Source organism: Papio anubis, chromosome 16, assembly GCF_008728515.1.
Source record: "Papio anubis isolate 15944 chromosome 16, Panubis1.0, whole genome shotgun sequence".
NCBI classification, from domain to species: domain Eukaryota; kingdom Metazoa; phylum Chordata; class Mammalia; order Primates; family Cercopithecidae; genus Papio; species Papio anubis.
The window spans coordinates 41,183,725-41,191,091 of record NC_044991.1 but is presented as its reverse complement, the minus strand read 5'-3'; the positions used below and the strand labels follow the sequence as shown (position 1 = coordinate 41,191,091).

Here is a 7,367-nt window from a genome sequence, read left to right as displayed (position 1 = left end):
AACTCAGCTCTGCATCAAGCAGACCTATAGACATCTACAGAACTCTCCACCCCAAATCAACAGAATATACATTCTTCTCAGCACCACATCACACTTATTCCAAAATTGATCACATAGTTGAAAGTAAAGCACTCCTCAGCAAATGTAAAAGAACAGAAATCACAACAAACTGTCTCTCAGACCACAGTGCAATCAAATTAGAACTCAGAATTAAGAAACTCATTCAAAACCGCACAACTACATGGAAACTGAACAACCTGCTGCTGAATGACTACTGGGTACATAAAGAAATGAAGGCAGGAATAAAGATGTTCTTTGAAACCAATGAGAACAAAGACACAACATACCAGAGTCTCTGGGACACATTTAAAGCAGTGTGTAGAGGGAAATTTATAGCACTAAATGCCCACAAGAGAAAGCAGGAAATATCTAAAATTGACACCCTAACATCACAATTAAAAGAACTAGAGAAGCAAGACCAAACAAATTCAAAAGCTCGCAGAAGGCAAGAAATAACGAAGATCAGAGCAGAACTGAAGGAGATAGAGACACAAAAAAACCTTCAAAAAATCAGTGAATCCAGGAGCTGGATTTTTGAAAAGATCAACAAAAGAGATAGTCTGCTAGCAAGACTAATAAAGAAGAAGAGAGAGAAGAATCAAATAGGTGCATTTAAAAATGATAAAGGGGATATCACCACTGATCCCACAGAAATACAAACTACTCTCAGAGAATACTATAAACACCTCTATGCAAATAAACTAGAAAATCTAGAAGAAATGGATAAATTCTTGGACACATACATCCTCCCAAGACTAAACCAGGAAGACTTTGAATCCCTGAATAGACCAATAACAGGCTCTGAAATTGAGGCAATAATTAATAGTCTACCAACCAAAAAGAAGTCCAGGACTAGATGGATTCACAGCTGAATTCTACCAGGAGTACAAAGAGGAGCTGGTGCCATTCCTTCTGAAACTATTCCAATCAGTAGAAAAAGAGGGAATCTTCCCTAACTCATTTTATAAGACCAGCATCATCCTGATTCCAAAGCCTGGCAGAGATACAACAAAAAAAGAGAATTTTAGACCAATATCCCTGATGAACATTGATGCAAAAATTCTCAATAAAATACTGGCAAACCAAATCCAGCAGCACATCAAAAAGCTTATACACCACTATCAAGTTGGTTTCATCCCTGGGATGCAAACCTGGTTCAACAAAAGTAAATCAATAAACATAATCCATCACATAAACAGATTCAAAGAAAATGACATGATTATCTCAATAGATGCAGAAAAGGCCTTCAACAAAATTCAACAGCCCTTTATGCTAAAATCTCCCAATAAACTAGGTATTGATGGAAAGTATCTCAAAATAATAAGAGCTATTTACGACAAACCCACAGCCAATATCATACTGAATGGGCAAAAACTGGAAGCATTCCCTTGGAAAACTGGCACAAGACAGGGACGCCCTCTCTCACCACTCCTATTCAACATAGTGTTGGAAGTTCTGGCCAGGGCAGTCAGGCAAGAGAAAGAAACAAAGTGTATTCAAATAGGAAATAAGGAAGTCAAATTGTCCCTGTTTGCAAATGACATGATTGTATATTTAGAAAGCCCCATCGTCTCAACCCAAAATCTCCTTAGACTAATAAGCAACTTCAGCAAAGTATCAGGATACAAAATCAATGTGCAAAAATCACAAGCATTCCCATACACCAATAACGGACAAACAGAGAGCCAAATCATGAGTAAACTCCCATTCACAATTACTACAAAGAGAATAAAATACCTAGGAATCCAACTTACAAGGGATGTAAAGGACCTCTTCAAGGAGAACAACAAACCACTGCTCAGTGAGATAAAAGAGGACACAAACAAATGGAAGAACATACCATGTTCATGGATAGGAAGAATCAATATTGTGAAAATGGCCATACTGCCCAAGGTAATTTATAGATTCAATGCTATCCCTGTCAAGCTACCATTGACTTTCTTCACAGAATTGGAAAAAGCTACCTTAAAGTTCATATGGAACCAAAAAAAGCCCACATGGCCAAGAAAATCCTAAGCAAAAAGAACAAAGCTGGAAGCATCACGCTACCTGACTTCAAACTATACTACAAGGCTACAGTAACCAAAACAGCACGGTACCAGTACCAAAACAGAGATATAAACCAATAGAACAGAACAGAGTCCTCAGAAATAACACCACACATCTACAACCATCCGATCTCTGACAAACCTGACAAAAACAAGAAATGGGGGAAAGATTCCTTATTTAATAAATGGTGCTGAGGAAACTGACTAGCCATATGTAGAAAGCTGAAACTGGGTCCCTTCCTTATACATTATACAAAAATCAACTCGAGATGGATTAAAGACTTAAATATTAGACCTACAACCATAAAAACCCTAGAAGAAAACCTAGGCAATACCGTTCAGGACATAGGCATGGGCAAGAACTTCATGACTAAAACACCAAAAGCAATGGAACAAAAGCCAAAATAGACAAATGGGATCTAATTAAACTAAACAGCTTCTGCACGGCAAAGGAAACTGTCATCAGAGTGAACAGGTAACCAACAGAATGAAAGAAAATTTTTGCAATCTATCCATCTGACAAACTGCTAATATCCAGAATCTACAAAGAACTTAAACAAATATATGAGAAAAAATCAAACAACCCCATAGAAAAGTGGGCAAAAGATATAAACAGACACTCTCAAAAGAAGACGTTTATGCAGCCAACAGACTCATGAAAAAATGCTCATCATCATTGGCCATCAGAGAAATGCAAATCAAAACCACAAGATACCATCTCATGCCAGTTAGAATGGTGATCATGAAAAAGTTGGGAAACAACAGGTGCTGGAGGGACTGTGGAGAAACAGGAATGCTTTTACACTGTTGGTGGGAGTGTAAACTAGTTCAACCATTGTGGAAGACAGTGTAGCAATACCTCAAGGATCAAAAACTAGAAATACCATTTGACCCAGCAATCCCATTACTGGGTATATAGCCAAAGGATTATCAATCATGCTACTATAAAGACATGTGCACATCTATGTTTATTGCGGCACTATTCACAATAGCAAATACTTGGAACCAACCCAAATGTCCATCAGTGATAGACTGGATTAAGAAAATGTGGCACATATACACCATGGAATACTGTGCAGCCATAAGAAAAGATGAGTTCATGTCCTTTGTAGGGACATGGATGAAGCTGGAAACCATCATTCTGAGCAAACTATCACAAGGACAGAAAACCAAACACCACATGTTCTCATTCATAGGTGGGAATTGAACAATGAGAACACTTGGACACAGGGCGGTGAACATCACACACCAGAGCCTGTTGTGGGGTTGGGGGATGGGGGAGGGGTAGCATTAGGAGAAATACCTAATGTAAATGATGAGTTAATGGGCGCAGCAAACCAACATGGCACATGTATACATATGTAAAAAATCTGCAAGTTCTGCACATGTACCCTAGAACTTAAAGTATAATAATAAAAATAAATAAATAAAAATTTAAAAAAACAGGAGTACCATTCAACCCAGGAATCCCATTACTGAGAATATACCCAGAGGAATAGAAATCATTCTACCATAAAGACACATGCATGTATGGGTTCATCACAGCACTACACAATAGAAGTCAGGGAATCAACCTAAATGCCCACCAACAGTAGACTGGATAAAGAATATGTGGCACATATACATCATGGAATACTACACAGTCATAAAAATGAGTGAGTTATGACCTTTGTGGAAGCATGGATGGAGCTGGAGGCCATAGTCCTAAGTCAGCTAACATAGGAACAGGAAATCAAACACTGCATGTTCTCACTTATGAGGTGGAGCTAAACACTGAGTACACATGGATACAAAGAAGAGAACAACAGATATCTGGATCTACTTGAGGGTGGAGGGTGAGAGGAGGGAGAGGATCAAAAAACTACTTATCAGGTATTATGCTTATCACCTTGGTAATTAAATGATCCATACACCAAACCCCCGTGACGCGCAATTTACCTGTATAACAAACCTGCACGTGCACTTCTGAACCTAAAATAAAAGTGTTTTTTAAAAAAGTGAATCTGGTGCTCCCCTCGGCAACACATATACTAAAATTGGAACGTTACAAAGATTAGGATGGCCCCTGCGCAAGGATGACAGGCAAATTCGTGAAGCGTTCCATTATTTTTGACACCATCTCCAGCCTCTGTAAACTTTAAAGGGCCTGCAGAGAATGCCATGCTTCAGGATGATGATTGGTGGTCTTGTCTTCGGATGAAAAGTATTTGTGTTATGATAAGGGTGTTGGGGTAAGGGACTCCGTGTGCTGTGCCTGCTTTCTCTAGCCAAGTGGTATATAATGAGTCTAGGAGGAGAAACATCAGCATTAACAGGAGACTTGCTATAAGAAGCTAATTCATGGACTGTTTTCAAACCTGCAAAATTTGATTACAGTGAGGCCTAGAATATCAGATAATTTGCATGCACATTGAAGCTTGAGAGGCAGTGCTTAGCTAAGTGACTCTCAGCCCAGTCTTCCAATAGGATCACATGGACAATTTGAAGATAAATCATCACCTGTGCCCTACCCACAGATCCTGTCTATTGTTCTGGGTGGAAACATTTCTGTTTTTTAAATTAAGTTCCTCACATATTACAGTGAGGCCAAGGTCAAGCATGAGGACTTCCATATACTTTAATGAGAGGAACTCCTAACATTCAAGGATGTGGCCATAGAATTCTCTGCAGAAGGGTGGAAATGCCAGGACCCTGCCCAGCAGAATTTATATAGAGATGTGATGTTGCAGAACTACAGAAACCTGGGTGTTGCTATCTGTAACCCAGACATGGTCACCTGTATGGAGCAAAGAAAAGAACCCTACAATATGAAGATATATGAGACAGTAGCCAAACCCCCAGGTAGGTGACAGTGAATGAAATAGAGGACACAGGCAAGGGGACCATGGTCAAGAAGGAAGTCAGGCCTTAAAATGTAGTTTGGGAAGCTCTGCTGCTATGAAAATAATTTCTGAAAAGGCTGCACTTTTTTCTCATATTCACCAATGGGGCATCTTCTGTCTCATCCTGTTAAATCTTGTAAGAATTCTCCTTTTTCTTTAGTGATCTCCCTTCAAGTTCACAGGGAAAACCAATGTCCACTTTAACATTTGTAAGGGGCTGCATGATCTGGCTGCGGTTCCATTGCTTTTGGAGACATAGGAATATGTGTATATTGAGGAGCTCTATGTCAAAGTATTTTTTTCAAATATTCGTTTTGGATGATGTCTAAAATGTGTAAGGTGAGTAGTGGACATATTGGAATTTGGCTCAGAAATCCCAGGAACTCTAGGGACAGATGTTGCCTCTCTTCTGCTTAGTGATTTTTAATCCTATAGAGGTTGCAAATATAATTCTACAAAAATTCTCACTCAGCAGTTTTATCAGAACAATAAACGTTTTTCTAAATACTAAAAAATATAACGTTATTTCAAAATGTTACTGCTTTAGTATAAACTGAGATTTGTGATTTAAACTCTATATGTGCAAATTCCCAAATTAAATATAGTTTAAAGCACAGGTTTCCAACCTTTTGGCTTCCCTGGGCCACATTGGAAGAAGAATTGTCTTGAGCCACACGTAAAATACACCAACATTAATGATAGTTGATAAACTTAAAACAAAGGTTCATGAATAATTTTTGTGATATTCACCACCATAGATAAGCAAAAAAGTCCTCGCATTCAAAGGGCTGGTCACTGGATTAAAGTATCTACTCATCTTCTAGATTTCTTAAGTGCACTATGTCATTAACCAGCTTAGAACATTGCCAACATATTATGCTCTCAATCATTAGCTTATTTCTTAATAACTATTATCTTATAATTCTGTCTTATTTAGTAGGAAGCCTGAGATTCTGTCATTGAGACCTATCTATCTATATGTCTCACACACACACACACCTATATAAGTTATATATGTGTATAGTAAATTCTTTTAACATTGTTGATTCTTGGAAACTATAAGTGAAGCAATATATAATTTAAGAAAACTAATTTTAGGGCTGGACACAGTGGCTCACGCCTGTAATCCCAGCACTTTGGGAGCCTGAGGTGGGCAGATCAGGAGGTCAGGAGTTCGAGACTAGCCTGGCCAACATGGCAAAACCCTGTCTCTACTAAAAATACAAAAAATTAACCAAGCATGGTGGTGGGGACCTGTAATCCAGCTACTCGGGAGACTGACGCAGGAGAATCACTTGAACCCCAATACTAACATAGTAGTTAAAGTGTGTGTGGGAAAGAATGCAGGGAATAGTTTAATTAGAACTTCAGCAGGGGGGTGGAGGTTGCAGTGATCCACTCCAGTCTGGGCAACGAGTGAAACTCTGCCTCAAAAAAAAAATAAAAGAAAGGAAAAAGAAAACTAACTTTACCAGAGTTTAATTGATATAAACAAGAGTTTTGTTTGGTGTATAGCAATATTGCTTCACTTAAAGTTGCAGTTTTCAAGAACCTGTTTAGAACATTAAGTGAGGACTTACTGTACATCTGTGTTTGTGTGATATAGATTTTTCTGATAAACAAAATTTGTATAACTATACAAAATAAAAGAGGAGACCTGGTTCTTGTATCTATTTAGTCTCCCGGCTGCAGGTCAGATGTGAAGGACAACTGTGGGAACTGTAGCCATGGAACCCCACAACAGAAGCCCCACTCTACACCCTAACACCCCATCCTCCTGCCTGTCTTCCACATGAGGTTAGAGCACAACTGGGGGGCCTATAAGTGGGGGCAACTAAAAGATACCCCACTAGAACCAGGGAATAAGATTTCCATTGAAGGGCTCAGGAGGAAGACATGTCAGGACAATGCAGGGCGCTTGTGATAGAAATGAATAAAAACCCTCATTGTTTTTGCCAAAATGGTTACGTAGATGCAAAGTTACAGTTTGGGCTGCTGACCCAGAACAAGCACAGCTGCAGGATGTCTCAGGAATCCTCTAAGCTTCCCATCACAGAAACCGTGAAATCTCTGAGGCCATCCAGGGAGTGAAAAATAAGCTGGCACATAGGGTCACGAGCACCCAACATCAAAGACAGGAATTGTGTTCAGAACAGCAGCAGACACACTGCCCCCTGCTTCCCACAGATCCAAACGCGAGAGACGAGATGTAAAGAATTTTCTCTGACATATCCCTTTCCCGTGATTATTCACAAATGTTGCCACATTTGCATGCTGTGTGCAGCTCTCTTATTTTCATCTTTGTTATTCATGCCTTTAAACCTTTTTAAGTGCACCAGCATGCATAAGCTGACTTGATGTTTGCAGGTCTTCCAGT

At 39.2% G+C, this 7,367-nt stretch overlaps 1 non-coding gene across 1 annotated transcript; it reads left to right on the top strand.

Annotated features, from left to right (window-relative positions):
- The first annotated feature begins 4,114 nt into the window (after positions 1–4,114).
- On the top strand, positions 4,115–4,218 carry LOC116270953. Its single transcript, XR_004179248.1, has one exon. It is a non-coding gene; the product is annotated as a U6 spliceosomal RNA (small nuclear RNA).
- The last annotated feature ends 3,149 nt before the right edge of the window (positions 4,219–7,367 follow it).